Genomic DNA, 20,072 nt, shown 5'->3' on the forward strand with positions numbered 1-20,072 from the left:
AACCTCACGCTCACAGTGGCCAGTTACCCCTCTACACCTCCTCCCCCGCACGGTACGCCCACCCCCGCGCACCCCCGTGTTTACGAGGACCCGTCACTTCTCTTCACACCTTCCCCTGCACGTTCATTCCCTGCGCCGCGCCCACTCCCGTGTTCACAGACACCCGTCACCCCTCTATACCACCTCCCCCGTCGTCCATCCTCCCTTCCAAGTGCGCAACACCACATTCACAGGGACAGTCATACCTCTTCACACCCGCACCCCCGCGTTCACAGGGACCCGTCACCCCTCCTCACACTCTCCTCCGCCCTGTCCCCTCCCCGCACCCTCACGTTCAGAGGGACCCTTCATCCCTCATCAACCCCTCCCCCACGTTCACAGGGACCTATCATTACCCCTCTTCACCCCCTCCCTTCTCCATCCTACCTTCCCAGCGCGCACCACCACGTTCACAGAGCCCGTCACTCCTCTTCACATCCTCCTGTACCCGTCACCCTCCCCCGCACCCTCACCTTCATAGGGATCCGTCCACTTCTATACCCCCTCCCCCTCCCGGTCCGCCCAGTCCCGCTCCCACCCCCGCGTTCGTAGGGACACAATCAAGACAGTCCCCGGAGTGGGGGGAGCGTTTGCGGCGGATCGTAAACACACCCAAGCAGGCATAACCAGCGGCATGGCGTCCGGGACCCTTGTCTCTCCCAGCCCTGGACTCAGGGGCAGGATGGGGCCGCGAAGCGCAGACCTCAGCCAGACGCTACAAGCCCACACTCGCGAGGAGATGCGGCCCCAGAGAGCGCTTCCGGGTCGCGGGTCGCGGAGTCCCGAGGGGGCGGGACCACTGTGAGAGGCCTCAGCACTTCCTTCCGCCCGGGTGCACCGTTTCCGTTCCGTCCTTCGCGCGGGGCCTCCTTACGTCCGCGCGGGTGTGCGGACCGCTTCGTTTCTGCAAGTTCTTCAGCTACTTTAAGGTTCAAGCATGCAGTGTGGAGGACACGTAATAAAGGCTGAGATGTTTCTTTCTCAACCTCTTTGAAAGGACTTTTGTCACAAACAGCTTTTTCTCAGTGTTTGCTGCGAGTCTATCGGGAGCACGTGGGTTGTGATAGCCGGAGACCCGGAGGAGGGGGGCGTCAAGCAGATAAGAGAAGGGTGGCTGGTGGTGTCCGGGGAACCGGGTCGGCGGGGACGTGGAGCAGAGGAGCAGGGGGTGTGTTGTGGCCTGGGACCCCTGTGGGCGGGGGCGTCCAGCCCAGAGANAGAAGGGGGTCTGGTGGTGTCCGGGTCCCTGGTGGGCAGGGGCGTCGAGCAGGAGGAGCATAAGGGGCTGTCTGTGTTGGCCAGGGCACCAGCAGGTAGAACGCGGGCGATGGAGGCCACACCCAGTANGAAGGCAGAGGCACAGCCTCTGGCACAGCCCTGGGCTCCTACATGGACTAGAACTCCTTTACATTTGCTTTCTCCTGTTTAGAATTTGTACAGATGATGAGGTGCCTGGGTGGCTCAGTGGGCTAAGGTTAAGCTTTGGACTCTTGATTTCAGCTGATAATTGTGATCATCCGTTTGTGGGTTGGATCCCCACATGGAGCGTTGTGCTGACAGTGCAGAGCCTACTTGAGATATTCTCTCTCTCTCTCTCTCTCTCTCTCTCTCTGCCCTTGCCCCACTTGTGTGTGCACACACACGAGCTCACTCTGTGTCTCTCAAAAACACACTTAAAAAAAGAACTTGTACAGAAGATTTATGAATTCTAATATCTTTGGGTTAAATGAGGATGGCACTCCATAATTTGCTTAAATCGTCCTAAAACATTTTAATCTTTTCATATCTTTGTTCCTATTAGTATAACTTGAAAAATATGAGATATTTATGATTTTGTTCTCTATTTATGAAGCATTTAAAGTATGTATTTTTCCAAATCAAAGCCTCACTGAGATACCACCTCATGCCAGTCAGAGTGGCTAAAAGGAGCAAATCAGAGGACTATAGATGCTGGTGAGGATTTGGAGAAATGGGCACCCTCCTACACTGTTGGTGGGAATGTAAACTGGTGCAGCCCCTCTGGAAAACTGTGTGAAGGTTCCTCAAAAAATTAACAACAGAACTCCCCTAGGACCCAGCAATAGCACTGCTAGGAATTGACCCAAGGGACACAGGAGTGCTGATGCATAGGGGCACATGGGCCCCAATGTTCATAGATAGCATCACTCTCAACAATAGCCAAAACATGGAAAGAGCCTAAGTGTCCATCAACTGACAAATGGATCAAGAAGATGTGGTTTATCTATACCATGGAATACTCCATGGCAATGAGAAAGAATGGAATCTGGCCATGTGTAGCCACATGGACGGACCTTGAGGGTGTTACGCTGAGCGAAATAAGTCAGGCAGAGAAGGACAGCTACCATATGTTTGCACGTATAGGACGATTAGGAGGAACTTAACGGAGGACTGTGGGGGAGAAAAAGGGGAAAAATAGTGGGTGAGGGGGAGGGAGGCAAACCATGAGAGACTCTTGAATGCTGAGAACAAACTGAGGACTGATGGATGTGGGGAGAGGGGAAGGGGGGTGATGGGCACTTGTGGGGATGAGCACTGGGTGTTATATGGAAACTAACTTGATAATAAACTATTTTTAAATAGATAAAATAGAGTATGCATTTTTCGGGCTGCCTATTAAGCGACTGACTTCAGCTCAGGTCATGATCTTGCGGTCTGTCTGTGAGTTGGAGCCCCACATCCGGCTCTGTGCTGACAGCTCAGAGCCTGGATCCTGCTGCAGATTGTGTCTTCTTCTCTCTCTGCCCCTCTCCTGCTCACACTCTTTCTCTCAAAATAAATAAACATTTAAAAATTAAAAAAAAAAGTATGTATTTTTCAGGAAATAAGTCATTTTGTTGTTAACTAAGAAAATATTAGCTTTTCAGTAGTTGCAGGCTTATTTGTTAGGGATGTCTATTCTTTTACATGAACATTTCAAGTTTTTTTTTTAATGTTTATTTTTGAGAAAGAGTGTGAGTGGGGGAGGGACAGAGTGCGAGCCCAAGCAGACTCCAGGCTCTGAGCTGTCAGCACCGAGCAGGATGAGGGGCTGGAACCCATGAGTGGTCAGATCATGACTTGAGCTGAAGTTGGCCCCTTAAGCGACTGAGCCAACCACATCCTAAAATTCTTTAACTCCGGTGGTCATGCAAAGATTCCAGGAGGAAGAGGAATTTTCTGTGCTTCTCCAGAGCCTTTCTTTTTTTTTTTTTTTAATTTTTAAATGTTTCTATATTTTTGAGAGACAGAGAGAGAGAGGGAGGGAGGTAGTGGAAGACACCGAATCCAAAGCAGGCTCCAGGGTCTGAGCTGTCAGCACAGAGCCTGTTGTCGAACTCGAACTCACAGACCATGAGATCATGATCTGAGCCAAAATCAGACACTTAACTGACTGAGCTGCCCAGGCGCCCCCAGAACCTTTCATTATTGCCAGAAATGAAGATCTATGTTACTTTGTTTTTGTGAAAAGCTGTGATACAGTAATGAGGCAGGATTTAGACGATGAGAGCACGATCTAGCATGAAAAATAACCAGCCCGTGACCCAAGCAACATGGGGACTGGACCATTCCATGGGTTACAGTGGATTTGGGGCTGGTCCCACTTTGGGTTTCTTTCTTTTCCCTGTGTTTTTCACGGACGTTTTCTCGTTCTACAGGAGGCAGCTTGCACTTCATGGACACAATTTCTGTCCAAAGAACAAAGCACCTTTGAGGTAAGTGCTAGACAGGGAGGAAGGAGTTACTTGCTCTTCAGAAGGAAATCCTTGTCATCCAGAGCCATACAACTTTCCTTGATGCTAGTCAGGGTTTTTCCAAAGTTAGAAAATATAGACAGCATGCGTGTGCTGCAATATCTTCACCAGTTCCAGTGGTTCTCAAATTTTGCTGCCCATTGCCATCTTCTGGAGAACTTAAAGTCTCGAGGCCCAGGCTTTAAAACAAACCAACAGCGAATAATTGGTAGGTGTAGGGTAGTGTCTAGAGAACAAAAAGTATTAAAACCCAACAACTGTTTCCAGTTTGAGGAAAACTGCCAGTCAGTCTGCATGCAGTGCTTGTCACGATTTAATATACATAAGATCCACTTAGGGATATTGTTTATATGAATATCTTGATGCAGTGGGGCTGATTTGTGCCTAAGATTCAGTGTTTTTAATAAGATACATGTCCTACCAAGCTCCTTTTTATTCTCAGATAAATTAACTTTGACGAATAAAAATAATTTACAAAATGACCTCCAATGCTTGAAAGTTAAAATACTTGTATAGTATATCATATTTGTAAGAATTTTATTAACGATGAAATACTTTTTAAAAGACATAGTTTTAGGGGCGCCTGGGTGGCTTAGTCGGTTAAGCGTCCGGCTTTCTCTTGGGTCGTGGTCTCGCGGTTCGTGGGTTCGTGCCCCGCCTTGGGCTCTGTGCTGACTGCCAGCGCAGAGACTGGAGCCTGTTTCGGAGTCTGTATCTCCCTCTCTCTCTGACCCTCCCTTGCTCACGCTGTCTCTCTCTCTATCTCCTAAAAATAAATAAAAAAATAAATAAATAAAAAATAAAAGACATAGTTTTAGTGATGTTTAATAATCAAAATGTACAAGACAATATTCCCCACCACGATATCCACTGAAACACTTCAGCAGAGTCAAAAACTCTGGACACTACTGAAAAGATGCACACCATAAAGATAGGTCCTTTTCCCAGATTTTATCAAAATTTAATCATTTGCAGACCAAATGCTGATTAATTTCATAGTATTCTATTTACAGTTTAAAACCTACTTATACAACTTGACCAATTTTTAGTAAAATTCATTGATTTAAAAATAATTTATATGCCAGTTTAATAAGTTCCATTTACATACATATGATTTAAGTCTACATAACTAAATATGTAGTGTCTGTGTGTGGGTCCCCCAAGCATTATCTGGAATATTCTGCCATTTGCACACATACTACAGCTGAGGAAGCCCTGCATAACCAGAAACAGCTATTCCTACATCTTCCTCCTGTCAACTTTACAGTCCTCCCAAGTCACATGCTCCCAGTCCTTTTCAGAGAGGAGACCAGAGGTCTTCACAGAGAACACTCGAGGGGACAGAGGGACAGTGTCTGCAAAAACTGAGGGCTCCTGCTTTCCAGGAGGATGGAATGAGAGCCACCATGGATCTGGAGCTCCATCAACCATTGTTTTATCCAGTGAAGACCATTCTGAGAGACAGCCAAGAACATGGCTGGATGGTGAAGGAGGGGGCACGGTGCAGGTATGACAGTATTCAAGGGCACGTGTGTTGCCTGGAGGCCAGAGGTCAGTGCTAAGGACCTGGGCTGGTACCTTCCTGGTCACGTGAAGGTGTTGCTTTGGTCTAAGTCCATTTGTAGTGGACTGAAACTGGAGAGTCTGGACAGCCTCCAAATCAGGTCTCTGAGTACTCTCCTGGATGATCTGGAATGGAATTTGTCTTAGTTTATTTGGGGGCTTATGGCAAAGCTGGATGGCCATCTGGTCAGATCTCTTGCCCGATGACTCGAGGCTGAGCTTAGAGTCCTGGCCCAAAATACACGCAGCAGGCTGTGAGTCCAGTGTTGAGGTCATATTATGACACTTGATTTGTGTCTGAGGGGTTAGGACTGGCTCAGGCCACGTGGTTTAGAGGCAGCCTGAGGAACATCATGGGAGCAAATGTAGGGCCTATTGTCTGTCTGCATGATGATGAGGGCAGGATCCTGGCCAGAATGCTTGGATGCTGGCAGAGGGGTGCCAGTGACAGCCACTTACTGTTTTATCTTTTGTCCATGAAGTGAGATGAAGCTCCATTCAGGTCTTTTAATGGAGACCCTGTAGGGAACATGAGTCTCGTAACAGATTTCTTTCCCAGTAGCTGGCTCGTGAGAATAGGGCCCAGGGTAGATGTCTCCTTGATTGCGTAGACAAGCACAGGCCTGTTTGGATGCTGTTGGAGAAGACATCACACATACACACGTGTATGTACGTATGTATGTATATACACACACAGTTGACCCTTAAACAACACAGGTTTGAATTTCATGGGACCACTTATTCATGGCTTTTTTTCAATATAGTAGAATGTTCTAAATGTATTTTCCTTTTGTTGTCTCAATATCAGTTTCTTTTCTCTAGTTTATTTCATTGTAAAAATACAGTGTGTAATATACACATAACCTGCAAATACATGATAACTGACTGATTACATTACCGGGAAGGCTTCCAGGCAACACTAAGCTATTAGTAACTCAGTCTGGGGGGAGTCAGAAGTATACTTGGATTTCCAACTGGTGATATATGTGTTAATTAACTTGACTGTGGGAATCCCACATCACAGTGTATATGTATGTGTACCAAAGAATCATGTTGTATATTTTAACATGATATGGGGAAACTTGGCAAGGGTGTACCCTTTCACTGCACATTTATGTGGGGATCCTGGGCTCATGGCCTGGAAAGAAGCAGTGCTCCACGGGAAGGACCCTGCAGGGAAGTGGACTGGTTATGGGCAGAATGTATCCTGGTCTTGTCAATGTCTGCAGGCTCTGTAGAGAATATCTGGACTATCTAATATCAGTAGTTTGCTTTACTCTCCTTTTCTTTTCCCTAGCACGTTTACTACTGGTTTATGAATATTATTATTAGCAATAATAACTTTTACCCTTGTTGATTTTTATATGGTCTTTTTCTATGTCATTATTATATACTCTTATCTTTATTATTTTCTTTACTTCTGTATTCTTCCAGTATTTGTGTTCTTTTTTTACTTCCTGAGTAGGAAGCTGACATGACGGATTTGAGTCTTGACTTCTATTCAGACATGTCCATGTCAATCTCTAAATGTACCCCTAAGCACTGATTAGTTGGGTCCCATATCTTCCCTCTTGTCTCCTAAATCCTGTGCCTGCCAGCCGTGTGTGCCCTCCAGGGCCTCCACCCCGTGTGCCCGCAGCCCAAATCTGTTCTCCAGTATCACCAACGCCATGTCCTCCTCTACATACTTCCAACCTCTGTGCCCATGACCCATGTCTGTCATCACGTGTTTTTAATCCCTCTGCCAGGAGTTCTTGCCAGTCTCAAAAGTCTACATTCCCTGTGCCTGCACCCTCTGCCAGCCCACATGATGCTTCATCCCTTTTAACAGTCCCATCATGGAATTCATTTCAGCATCTCCCCACCCCCATGGCCCAGGACAGTTTATGTGTTTCTTCTGGCAGGAGCTGAGCTGACCTTGGGGAGAGAGATCTGAGTTGCCAAGTGTCAGAGTAGCAGACAAAACATCAAGTCAAAAATGTAAGAGTTAAGCCTGTAATGACTTATTGTGGTGGCACAAGCAAGAGCCTTAGCCACAGCAGTTCTGATACCCTGTGCTCTTCCCCATCACCTGGGATGTTGTACAGATCAAGGTGAACACAAATGTGGGCTTGGTCTCTCTGTTGAGGAAACCCCAAACAAACGGTATGGCATTTTCATAGACCCTTGAGCTGGAGGGAGAGTGACAAGTGCTAGGGGCAAGAAAGCACTGAGCACTGTGTCAGAGTTGGAAAAGTGTTTTCAAGGTTTTCCCATCTTCTCCCCCTGTGAGGGGATCTCAGCAGAATCAACTGGAGAGGACCTCATCCCTAGACGCAGATGGAGAGAAGCATGTATGTTTTAGGAGGTGCTGTCTTTCTCTGAAGTTTCTTATACTGAAATCCAAGCACCTATTGAACACAAGATTCCTCTGTGACACCAACATTTAATTTATAAATGGAGAAATGGGATCACACAAAGAACTGTAAGGAATTGGTCAACAGTGACCACCCGTCATCTGCCTCACCTCCTTGGAGGTTCACGTGAGCCTTCCTCGGATATGGATTTATGGATTTCCTGAGTCTAATGAAAAAGGACAGTCATTCACACAGACATAAGACTCCTTCATGTACCTTCTTCTCCCAAGAGGCATGAGAGTGGTGTCATAACCACCAAGTCAAACATAGTCCTCAACTGTGTGGTCTCTCCTTGCTGCATGTTCTACACACTTTCCCAAGGACCTGCCCCCAGGAGGGCACCCTCAGGCAAGGCAGGTGAGGTGATCTTGAGTGACTAACTGGGGAGACTTTCCTGAGTTATCTCACAATGTACTCTGGAAGCAAAGCTACACAAAGTCCTGACCCCAACGGAGACCAGAATCAATGCTATGGCAACACTATCTGTGGCAAACAGAGTTGAATGTGGAAAAGGAAGCATGTTTGTCTCTCAAAAATCTGAATTTCTGGGGCACCTGAGTGGCTCAGTCGCTTAAGCATCCGACTTCGGGTCAGGTCGTGATCTTGCGGTTTGTGAGTTCTAGCCCCACGTAGGCCTCCATATGGGCAGCTCAGAGTCTGGAGCCTGCTTCAGATTCTGTGTGTGTGTCTATCTGCCCCTCCCCTGTTTATGCTCTGTCTCTCGAAAATAAGTAAATGTGAAAAAAAAATTTCTTAAATCTGAATTTCCCATTTTGCACAAGAGGAAGCCATTTTCAAATACAAATTTACTTCCAAAAACCTAAGTTCTCCTCTATTCGGTTGGAAGCTTCCCAACAGAGGGTCTGAACTCTTTTACTTAATGTTTTCTTTTCAGAGCCCCACTCTGAATCACAAGTATCTTAACTTCCAGTAAACAAGCTAATACTTTAAGCTTTCAGTCCCTACAGTGAAATTGAGCAGGATGCTTGTCACTGCGCCTGCATAACTCCATACAAGTCACACTCTGGGGTTCATTTCTTTTGGAATTTGAACCTCATTTCATCAGGAACATTTAGAGTCATGCCTTTCATCCATATCTGTTCTCAGAATACTATTCAACACTAAAGAGTCCTTAACCTGGTGAGCAAACACATATCACAGCATGTAATTTCCTCACTGTCCTATTTCTCTAAGAGCTAAATATGAGGCCCAAATTGTCCAGAAACCTACCTGAAATGCAAATGTCCTCCTCCTCCTGTGTGTCAGTAGAGACTCAGAAAGGTGGGTAGCAGGCAGACTCCAGTGGAGGAGACTCAGCATCCGACGTGCCCAATGAACGGTCAGTAAGGGACACTTCCTTCCCTCCCTGATGTTTATACTGACCCAAAGTCACGTGACCATCTCAAGCACTTTAGTCCAATCCATCCAGTCAGTTTTGTGGTCATCATTTCTAGACACTAGGAACTAATCCTTGTGCTTTAGCGTTTTCATACATTTTTAAATAGTATGTATATAGAGATAGACTCTTCAGAATACACAGTCTATTTACTCTAGGAAAAATAGACATGTCTGTGTATGCCTGTTTCATTCATAACCTAGTTATCCTTGTTTACCTAGAAAGAAGTGACGGGTCCCCCGGCATCATGTACTTTCACATTGTTGTCAGCCCATCAGCACCCTCCATGTCCAAGCTTCTCATTTTGAAACCATGTGTCCTTCACTACACACTCGGCCTTTTCCAGTGTCCTTCACTACACACTCGGCCCTCCGCATTCCCCTGTCTCTCAAATGTTGACTGTGCTAGGACATTCAGAGGAATGTTATCCTATGCTAGGTGACCCCTTGGGACTAGTTTCCTTGGCACTTTATCTTGACAAAAACCATTTTTATAAAAACCATTTTTGATAAAAACCCTCAAGAAAGTAGGGATAGAAGGATCATACCTCGAGATCATAAAAGCCATATATGAAAGACCCAATGCTAATATCATCCTCAATGGGGAAAACCTGAGAGCTTTCCCCCTAAGGTCAGGAATGAGATAGGAATATCCACTCTCGCCACTGTTACTCAACATAGTATTGGAAGTCTTAGCCTCAGTAATCAGACAACACAAAGAAGTAAAAGGCACCAAAATTGGGCAGGAGGAGGTCAAGCTGTCACTCTTTGCAGATGACGTGATACTCTATATGGAAAACCCAAAACATTCCACCAGAAAGCTGCCAGAACTAATCCAGGAGTTCAGCAAAGTGGTAGATATAAAATCAATGCACAGAATCGGTTGCATTCCTATACACCAATAATGAAGCAACAGAAAGAGATATCAAGGAATTGATCCCATTTACAATGGCACTAAAAACCCATAAAATACCTAGGAATAAATCTAAGGAAAGAGGTGAAAAATCTATACACTGAAAATTATAGGGGCGCCTGGGTGGCTTAGTCGGTTAAGCGTCCGACTTTCGCTTAGGTCATGATCTCGCGGTTCGTGGGTTCGAGCCCCGCGTCGGGCTCTGTGCTGACTGCCAGCTCAGAGCCTGGAGCCTGTTTCAGAGTCTGTGACTCCCTCTCTCTCTGACCCTCCCCTGCTCACGCTGTCTCTCTCTCTCTCTCCTAGAAGCAAATAAAAATATTAAAAAAAAAAAGAAAATTATAGAAAGCTTATGAAAGAAATTGAAGAAGACAAAAAATGGAAAAATACTCCATGCTTCTTGATAGGAAGAACAAATATTGTTACAATGTCAATACCACCTAAAGCAATCTACATATTCAATGCAAACCCTATCAAAATAACACCAGCATTCTTCACAGAGCTAGAACAAACAATCCTAAAATTTGTATGGAAACAGAAAAGACCCTGACGAGCCAAAACAATCTTGAAAAAGAAAACCAAAGCAGGATTCATCATAATCCCGGACCTCAAGCTGTATTATAAAGCTGTTATCATCAAAACAGTATGGTACTGGCACAAAAACAGACACTCAGATCAATGGAACAGAATAGAGAACCCAGAGATGGATCCACAAACGTATGGCCAACTCTTTGACAAAGCAGGAAAGAATATCCAATGGAATAAAAACAATCTCTTCAACAAGTGGTGCTGGGAAAACTGGACAGTGACATGCAGAAAAATGAACCTGGACCACTTTCTTATACCATACACAAAAATAAACTCAAAATGGATGAAAGACCTAAATGTAAGACAGGAAGCCATCAAAATCCTTGAGGAGAAAGTGGGCAAAATCCTCTTTAACCTTGGCCACAACTTCTTACTCAACATGTCTCTGGAGGCAAGGGAAACAGAAGCAAAATGAACTATTGGGACCCTATTAAAATAAAAAGCTTCTGCACAGCGATGGAAACAATCAGCGAAACTAAAAGGCAGCTATGGAATGGGAGAAAATATTTGCAAACGTCATATCAGATAAAGGGTTAGTACCCAAAATCTATAAAGAACTTACCAAACTCAACACCCAAAAAACAAATAATCCAGTGAAGAAATGGGCAAAAGACATGAATAGACACTTCTCCAAAGAAGACATCAAGATGGCCAACAGACACATGAAACAATGCTCAACATCACACATCATCCAGGAAATACAAATCAAAACCACAATGAGATAACACTTCTCACCTATCGGAATGGCTAACATTAACAACTCAGGCAACAACAGGTGTTGACAAGGATGCAGAGAAAGAGGATCTCTTTTGCACTGCAGACTGGTGCAGGCACTCTGGAAAACAGTATGGAGTCTCCTCAGAAAGTTAAAAATAGAACTACCCTACAACCCAGCAATTGCACTACCAGGTATTTATCCAGGGGATACAGATGTCCTGTTTCAAAGGGGCATATGTACTCCAACATTTATAGCAGCACTATCAACAATAGCCAAAGTATGGAAAGAGCCCCAATGTCCATCGATGGATGAATGAATAAAGAAGATGTGGTATATTTATATACATACAATGGAGCATTCCTTGGCAATGAAAAAGAATGAAATCTTGCCATTTGCAACTCTGTGGATGGAACTAAGAGGGTATTATGCTAAGTGAAATTAGTCAGAGAAAGACAAATATCATATGACTTCACTCACATGAGGACTTGAAAATACAAAACAGATGGACAGAAGGGAAGGGAAGCAAAAATAATATAAAAACAGGGAGGGGGACGAAACATAAGAGAGTCTTAAATATGGAGAACAAACAGAGGTGTTGTGGAAGGGAGGATGGGCTAAATGGGGAAGGGGTATTAAGGAATCTACACCTTAAATCATTGTTGCACTATATGCTAACTAACTTGGATGTAAATTTTAAAAAAATAAATGAAGTAGGTGATCTTTGCTCCTTCGGAGACAATGTTTAAGAGTCGGGACGAGGTTTCTATAGCTAATAATATGGCTCACAGTTCTGAATGCCAGGTAAAGCCTGGTCCAGTGTATAATATATGTTCCCAGTTTTTTCCAGTTTTCCAAAAGCAAGAACCCTTGTGAGTTTCCCCCGAGGCATCTGTAAACACCATAAGGACATTCTTAATAGGTTGTAGCATCTAAGGATGTCATCAGAGGGAGTCTTTTGTTCCTTTAGAAGGTTAGATTTTTCCCGGTGACAAAGGAGGGAGTTGGCACTCTCTGGATATAGGAGTGTCAAAGGGGCTGGCTGACAGTAAGGAGGCTTAGGTTCCTTGGAAAATTTTTTGTTTACTTTGGGTGGGTCTATATCTTTATAAACATCATCTGCATTCAGGGGGAGAATGACCAAACGGACTATAGACCATGTAAGTATAACCTCAGGCAGAGCACTGGCATCTTCGGTATGGCATGCCTTTAGTGTTTTACCTATTTATTCCCAAATGTTTAGTTCGAAGGTTTCTTGCTCAGGAAACCAAAGGCAGTGTTGCTGGATAATCATTAATGATCTAAGGAGTGCTATAAGAGTGTATTTTCTCTGTTCTAGGAATAGGAGATCTCCCATAATAATTCTCTCAAAAGTTCCACCACAGCAAATCCTAATATAGTTTCACTTTTCTCTTACCTCATCAGGAGAGATTGTAGTCCAGTGCCCTTTTTTTCTTTATTAGAGCTCTGATCGTTCCACAGCCTCCTGCAGTCCTTGAGTTACGTCAGCTCATTAGCCACATCAGCTTATAGTCACGTTGGCCTCTAGTCACATAACCTTCTTAGCCACATCGGCTTCTGATCACGTCCCCTTCTGTCACATCTACTTCTTGGTCCCACCATCTTCTAATCACGTTGCCTTCTATCACATTAGTTTTTCTTCTAATCACATCAGCTTCACCGTTGCTTTCTGTCATGTTAGCTCTTCTAATCATGTCGGGTTCTAATCACATTGCCTTCTTATCACATCAGGATCACCATCTGTCATAGACTATGGGTCTGGAGTTCTGTCTTGTCCAGCAAGAGAGCGGATGAAGAATTGAATGCAAGAGAGGCTGATGTCCAGGAGGAGACAAGAGCCCCAAAGAGGGCTTTCATCTTGTCTCCATATTTATTGAGCTCATAAGATATTACCCACGTGGTGAATGTGCAGAAAATGAGATCTTACACACGTGAATGTGGAGAAAACAATCAGATAGTAATCATTAACTTGTGTGTCTAAGAAGCAAAGGATCTGGGAGTCAAGTGGTGTTTGTGATCAAGGTACATTGGCACCAGATGGAAAGTAATTTCCTGCAGGTGATATAACAAGTTACTCCTGATTCCATTACATTATCTCGCTAGCTAACCTTGGGCGCTTTTGCCTAGTGATGGAGGCTTTCCGCTCTAAGCCTTTTTCAAACCCATTTATGTAAGTGGTACCTATTTCCTCACAGTCTCCAAAGCTCAGACCAGCCCAGGATCTTCCAAGTGGGTTTTCAGGATGGGAAATTGCCTCAAAAAGACCAATTTACCACCTGTTTCTATATCATCTCTCTCTGAATCTGTCATCTACCTATATGTCTATCATCTATCGCCTATCTTCCTCATGTGTCTACTGTCTACTTATGGAATGTCTTTCTCTTATTTACATTGTATCCATTCTATTCCATACTTTGTTAGTGATTTATAAATTCAAATGCTTTTGAGATAAATGTGGATGACATCCCATAATTGTTTAGTTTTCTAAGTATATTTTAAGTTCATGGTTGTCATTATCTTTGTATCCTTGATCCTTTGGCAGATTATATTCATTTTGAAAATAGAATATAATTTAACTCTTTTACCCATTTTTGCTTTCTTCTTCTAAATATTTTGTTTCAAGTGTGGATTGGAGCCATGTCAAAGATTCACTGTTTAGGAAATACATAATTTTATTTTAAGCTCATGAACAATGAAATGTTCGCTATTTTCAGGCATATGTTTTGGGATGCCTGTGCGCTCAGATGAACATGAAATAATATGGACATACTGGCTTTTCTGTAGCCTCATTAATATCCTTAAAAATTGAAGGATGGAATCTGTGAATTAAGATTTCCTTGAAAAATCCAGAAGTTTAGGTTGGCTGGATTTGGCTAGATCAAATAACAGTGTTCCTATTGCCGAAATTGCTCCATTATCATCCCAAGTGAGGGCACCTACTGGTTTTCCCATATGCAATCTCAGTTTGCTAATTGTCAGCATTTTTATTATTCAATATCTTGACTGAATTGGATTTATATTTTGGAAGAAAAGTTCCTTATATCTTGACTGAATTTGATTTATGTTTTGAAAGAAAAGTTCCTATAACAGTGGGAAACATATTAGCAGCTACCTGAGCAGCCCAGTGTTCTCTACCTTAGCTCAATGTCCAGGGTCAAAATTAAGAGTCACAAGGAGGGAATCCTAGGCCCACTGGGCCTTCTGTAAGTGTTCATGGTACCCTTAATGCCCCTGGAAATGCACACACTGCAGTGCAAGGCATGGAGACTCAGACCCGCCAGCCTGAGCAACTGCACAAATGTCAGGTCCTCCTGGAAGGAGGATGTAATGCGTGTGCTGGCCAGTGCCGCCCCCTGCTCATCAGAGAGCAACGTGCAACACTCCTTCTTGTGACCTCCCCTAGGGATTGCAAAGCCAGGTGTGTGAACTTCCTTGGGTGTGGGTGGAACACATGGCAGAAGATCAGCCAGGAGAAGCTGGCCATAGTCATCCTGAGAGCTGAATGGATGCTTATGGTTGCCGTCTTCATGAGATCCAGCTCAAATAGTGTATGTGCATGTGTGTTTGTGATGCAGATGTCAGTCTAGGAAGAGAAGATTGGATACCAAAATCACAGGTTGACCTAGAGTGATTATTTTTCTGCAGCTTTTCCCTTCACGGCTCAGGTGCACATACATTATTTGCATTTTACCCAAGACACTACCCACTTTAGAATCAAATCAAAAGTGAAAATGGATTTCATTTGTTAAAGTCATTCAAGATCTAACATCCATTTAGCCTTTCAATTGAACTCTTTCAATTAAAAAGTGAAATGGCATCACTCACGTGAAATAAAACACAAAACAGATGAACATAGGAGAAAGGAAGGAAAAATAAAATAAGATAAAATCAGAGAGGGAGGCAAGCCATTGGAGACTCTTGTTTTTATGTTTATTTTTAAGAGACGGAGGGGAAGAACGTGAGGGGGGGCAACAGAGAGAAGGAGACACAGAATCTGAGCATGGTCCAGGCCCTGAGCTATCAGCACATAGCCCGATGTGGGGCTCACACTCATGAACCCCAAGATCATAACCTGAGTCAAAATCAGACGCTTAACTGACTGAACCACCCAGGTACCCCTGGAGACTCTTAACTATAGAGAACAAAGGGTTGCTAGAGGGGAAATGGGTGCAGGGATGGGTTAAATGGGTGATGAGCTTTATGGAGGGCATTTGTGGGGATTATTAGCACTAGGTGTTACATGTAAGTGATGAATCACTAAATTCTACTCCCAAAACCAAGACTACCCTATTAACTAACTTGGATTTAAATTTTAAAAACATTTCAAAAAAGAAAAAAGGGTATACCTCTATCAGCTATGATATTTGAAAATCCAGAATTAAATATGAATTCCTGTACAAAATTCAAATGCTGACATTAGTTTCTAATAAATGTGACGTCTGTATGTTTAGTGTAAACTGAAAAAGCAAGTATTTACCTTTCAATGCACTTGGCAAATGACTAGATTGCTCCTATATGGCTCCACTCACACAGGAGGAATTTGAGGATCATGCACTAATTTCCATTTAACAATGTACTTAGTCTCTCTCCCACGAAATATAATTATGACTTCGAGCATCCATCCATATTTTAATACCTTCAATACCACATCACTACCTAGCTGTCCATTTGAGACTGTTTTTCTGAGGTGTACAACTGAGGACAAAGATTGTAATGGAACTCACCGGAAATCCCTGTGCCTCCTCCCATGTGTAGGAGATTGTCAGATTGGGGGTGGGCGCAAACGCTGTGGGACAGATACAGCTGCTTGATGGCTGAAGGATTATGGGTGGGAGAAGGTTCTTTCCACTATCTTCTCTGCAGGCTCATGGGAGGACGATTGTTAAGAGAACCTAATTTAATCAACATGAGCCAATAAGGCTCCACCCACTTATCTCCTGAAAAAATAAGCATTTATTTGCTGTTTACCATTTCCAAGCAATTAGCCAGTATTCACACTGACATGTCTAGGCTTTACAAAATATTTTATTTAGGCAAGTAAAAACTTTGCACACTTACCAATTACTGTTCCCTTTTGTTCCTCCCCTTTGACACAAAAACTTCTGAAAAGTCTGTCTGCTTTTATTTGGAGCTGTAGTTCATCCGGTTTCTTGGTCATTTGCCATTTCTCTGTTTGGAAGCACTGAGTTTGTTTCAAACTCCTTCTGTTGGTGCATGTTTGGTTATTTCCAAACACATCTTTACCTAGTATCCACAGATGACTATCTTTGGGCAAATGTCCTTTAAACAGAGAGTAAGAAATGGGATGATAGGACTGTGAGTATTAGTCATTTACAGAGGGACTCCAGGTGCTCAGCCTTGTTTCCACCCTACATGCCCAATTGGGCACTTCTCTGACCGTTTCAGGCTGTGATAGCCCCCCAGTGCTCCTCAGTGCTGATAGAGGGGAGGAATCCTCCAAATACCCAGCAAAAAACCCAAAACTCTCCAATAACATCATCATAGACAGCCAGCCATAAAGCTCAGTGTTCTCCAGGTCAAGTTGAATGCCATATCCCATGGACACAGCCAGATAGATGGTCCCTCTACATGTCCAGATCACACACACCTACAACATGCAAAATATGTCCTACAAGGGGGCTGCGAGTGAGTGTTTGTGGGTGAGTGTGTCTGTGTGCAGGAATGTGCATCAAAGCCTGTACTCAGATCCCTGGACTCCTTCCTGAGACCTCTGTCCCTTCTTGTTCTTCCTCTTAGTAGCTCTGGCTCTGCCTGTGAAACAAGAGACTTTGTCACTGTTTGTTGCCCTCTGAAGTGGGATGTCCCTGGCTAGTTGTTGAGCTGGTAGATGTTTAGTGCCCGATGATCCTTTTCCATTTCCTCTCTGTATTTGGTCCAGTGAATTAGGACTATATGGGTGGGAAGAACAAATTCTATTTTACTGAAGTTGAATTCAGACTTGGGACAGTGGCTTTCTTGGTGGACTTTCCACTGATTTACCGTGATTGGTTGGACTGGTGTCTCTTCCACGTGATCTTCCAACTCTGGAACTGTAATGCTGGGGTCTGTTTCAGGCCTCCTTTGGGCCAAAATCCATGTCTGCATGGTTAGCTTGGAGTGATGTGGCTCACTCCAATTGGTCTCTTTCCAATGAGCTCTTCTGGATGTAAAAGAGGACATAGGCATGTTGGCTCAGGTCAGAAGTCACATCACTGGTGGTTACCTTAGCATCATCCATTTTTGTACCACTGGCCATTCCCAGCTTTGATGTAACAGAAGTAATGTCCGCTATGACAGTTCCACCCCACATCCACCAGCATGTCATAGAGCACGTAAATCATCGACCTTGCCTTCTGCTCAGACGTGTACTGTTACATGTCAAGGCACTCAGGATATTGCACTTCCTTAGCCAGGTTGCTGCCTGTGGAGTCTGAGAATCGTTTCAATACCAGCATTAGGTACTTGGAGCAAGTGTACAAAGTCGATGCCTTGGAAGCAGGTACCTTGTCTAGACAAGTACTACAGTGATAGGCATTTTCACCATCCAACTTTTCAGGCTTCACCAACTGTTGCAAAACTTGGCTCACACTCTGAGCTGGCCTGATATCCAGGTAAGGGTCAAAAGTGCTAAAACGCCGTTTCCAAAAACGGGATTTGAGACCTCTAGTACCCTCCAAAGATTTGCTTAATGAGGGTGAGGTCCTCAAACTGAGGCTCTGAAGTCATCCTCACGTAAACATGCGTGCTCCATTGCATCCGGAGTGAACATCAGAAACTCATGGGCATCTTCCTGCCTGTGTGTGTGGAAGGCAGTGAGCAGTTTGGGAGGAGGCCGGATCACATCTCCGGGACGGCTGAGGGTCCGGGTCATGTGAGCCCGCAGAGCACATTGCACACAGAATGTCTGCTTCCTACAGCTTCGGGAGTGCTTCTGGGACAGCATATAGCTGGCGAGGGGTGGTGTGTATGTCAGACACTGCAGGGCTGTGTTCACATAGCACGTGTTCCCCATGTTCTGCACCCCAGCCCCAATCACAGGAGGTCCCCTCCAACTGACAGTGTTCTTGGTGGGAGCCAGCTGTGTTGACGCGGGATCCCAACCATTAGGCAGGTTGCAGCGTGTCTGCGACGATGGTGATGGCATCTCAGGTAGAGTGGGTCCCCTGTGGCCTTCAGCACCTGCTGTAATTGACCAGCAAGATTTGAGTTTTGGAAAGACATTGAACTGAAACTCTTCTTGGTGGTAGGGAGAAGCAGCCTCCCCCCACCCCCCCGCCATGTCTCCAGAAAGAAATTTCACAGGATCTCCCACGTGGAACCTCATGTTGCAGAACGATGGTTCTCTCAGGAGACTAGTCTCAGAATGACAGCTGTGGCCCTCTCCTCAGCTCTTGTATAACTTGCCCCACCCACACGCCTAGGAAACGTCATCCAATCAGCCACAGGAATGAGATTGGATTAAGGGTCTTAGGATGTGTTCACTCTTCTGCAGAAAGGAGACCACTCAGCCCAGCCTGTCTCCTCACCCGCCCTCCCTCAATGGACAAACACACATTTCAGCACTTTCTCCATCTCCCTCATTTCCATTGCTCCCTTTCTGGACAGACTGACTTGAGAGTTTCAAACTTGTGTGGAAATCCTTTTTGAGAATCCACTTTGCTTTAAGAGTACTATCAAGTGAGTCAAGGACTGATGGATATTATTTGTCTAGGATATGGAAAACCATTTTACAGATTTAGCTCAGGTATCATGTAGGAGGACTTCTTCCCCACCAGCCAGAATGTATGTGACACCAGCAAATTATTTGGGGATAATTACTGTCCGTGGCTTTGCTTCTAAACTTCCTGAACTCTCTCCATATGATCCAAATATACAACTATCATGAAGGTCTTTATAAACATGTTTGTCTACGAAGGTGTGGTCTAGAAATTCTAACAAAACACATCCTGTGGCAGATTTCATGCTTTTTAAAACCATTTTAATTTTTTTAGCTCCCTTCCCAATATCAGTACATATCCTACATCCATCGTTTATTTGCCAAATTTTAACTGGTACTATTGGGAAATTACGCCACAAGCTAGTTTTAGGTTCATTTGTTTCAGGACACATTTGTTGCATATTTGTGACATTTATTACAGCTTGAGGTTGGAATTTGGAGATCCAGGGAACAATGCACCCTCATTTAAGCTGTGCCTTTAATGTGTCAGAATCTCTCGATCAGGTTTCAGAATGGCAGGGTCTACTGAAATGGTGCCTTTTTCCCTCTATTGTCTGTTTGTTCTTATTTTTCTTAATGTTTATTTATTTATTGAGAGAGAGGGAGAGAGAAAGAGAGAGAGAGCCCACATGAGCAAGCCGAGGAGGAGCACAGAAAGAGAGAATCCCAAGCAAGCTCCATTCTTTCAGTGCAGAGGCCAACACGGGGTTCAAACTGATAAACTGTGAAAATGTGACCTGACTGAAATAAAGAGTTGGATGCTTAACCAACAGAACCCTCCAGGCTCCCCTTGTTTGTTTGCTTTCTAATTTCAAATTTTTATTTAAATTCTAGTTACTTAATATGTAGGATGAGATTGATTTCAGGATTAGAATTTAATGATTTATTACTTAATACAACACCCAGTGCTCATACAAGTGACCTCCTTAATTTCCATCACCCATTTAGCCCAAATCCCCACTCACCGTCCCTC

General features: G+C 44.2%; 1 pseudogene; it reads right to left on the reverse strand.

Annotated features, from left to right (window-relative positions):
* Positions 1 to 17,211: 17,211 nt before the first annotated feature.
* Positions 17,212 to 18,526, reverse strand: LOC144238187 (ubiquitin carboxyl-terminal hydrolase 17-like protein 22; annotated as a pseudogene).
* Between the last annotated feature and the right edge of the window lie 1,546 nt (positions 18,527 to 20,072).

This window comes from Crocuta crocuta, unplaced genomic scaffold, assembly GCF_008692635.1.
Source record: "Crocuta crocuta isolate KB4526 unplaced genomic scaffold, BGI_CrCroc_1.0 scaffold111, whole genome shotgun sequence".
Lineage (NCBI taxonomy): Eukaryota > Metazoa > Chordata > Mammalia > Carnivora > Hyaenidae > Crocuta > Crocuta crocuta.